We start from the raw sequence: 1,135 nt of genomic DNA, 5'->3' as shown, positions 1-1,135 counted from the left end.
TGACTGCTCATGAGAGATGCAAATCCTTTGCAGAAGGTAGGAAGTAGATGGATGATTTAACTGAGTGGAGAAACCCTAGGAAGGGGATGCCAGTGAGGAGTAAGCCTGAGCCCTTGGCAGTGAAAGCACAGTGTTCTAACCACTGGACAGCCAGGAAATTCCCCTGAAAACAGATCATTAACTGTACATCTATACTAGGAGCTGTTAACCCCAGATTCCCTCCTGTGACTCCTTACCCCAATCCCTGCAAAGATTATTCTTTGGAGAACTTGCAACGTGACAGCTCTAGGTTCAGAGATCACAGTCAGAGAAAAGGATGGAGCTGAGGCAACATGCTAAAAACAGAGGGGTTAAATGAAAGTATGCAGCTAAAAAAAATTGGAACTTTTTTTTAATAATCATGTGTTTGGTGGTAGTATTGGTATTGCTATTCTGAGACTTAGCACTATGCTAAGTGTATTTTGGGACAAATAATAAATTATGTTGGAGTTTTTGAGAACCAAGCTTTATGGTGTGGAAGAAAGGAAATATGTATGGTCAACATGGTTAAGTAAAACCCCTCTAGTCTTAATTTTAATTGGAAACGTCAGTATGATGGACTTTGTCAGAGAGGTTAAATAACTTTCTCAAGGTCACCCAGCTGGTAAGGGATGGAACAAGAGTAACAGCCTGGTCTTGCTCCAAAATTTGTGAGGGCCTCCTGGAGGAGGTGAAATTTGAAGGATAAGTAGGATCAATAATAGACTTCTCTCAATCTATGGAAGATGTGTTTACCATGACCCAGGAATCCTGGGCTGACCTGGAAAGAGTTTGTTTCTGAAATGTCAAAACCCAAGGCCAGCCTCCAAGTCATAGTGACCAGATGACCAACAGAAGTTACCTGGGTCTCCCCCTGTGCCATCTCTTTAAAAAATTTCAAGAACAGTGAGATGTATTTTCACTAAGTCCTCAAAGTAAACACTTCTTACAGTACAGCCATAGAAGACTACACAATTTGTTTGAGTCTAATTTTTTTTAGACTTGAAAAATGTTCACAAGATTTAAAATTTGCTTTCATGTCTAGTTTGAGCAGTAGATGTTGGGCAAGGCTGGCAGGAGGAAAGGATTTGTGCCCTAGTTTCCAAATGCTCCCCCT

Source organism: Phocoena phocoena, chromosome 13, assembly GCF_963924675.1.
Source record: "Phocoena phocoena chromosome 13, mPhoPho1.1, whole genome shotgun sequence".
Lineage (NCBI taxonomy): Eukaryota > Metazoa > Chordata > Mammalia > Artiodactyla > Phocoenidae > Phocoena > Phocoena phocoena.
Note: the sequence above shows the minus strand (reverse complement) of the source record.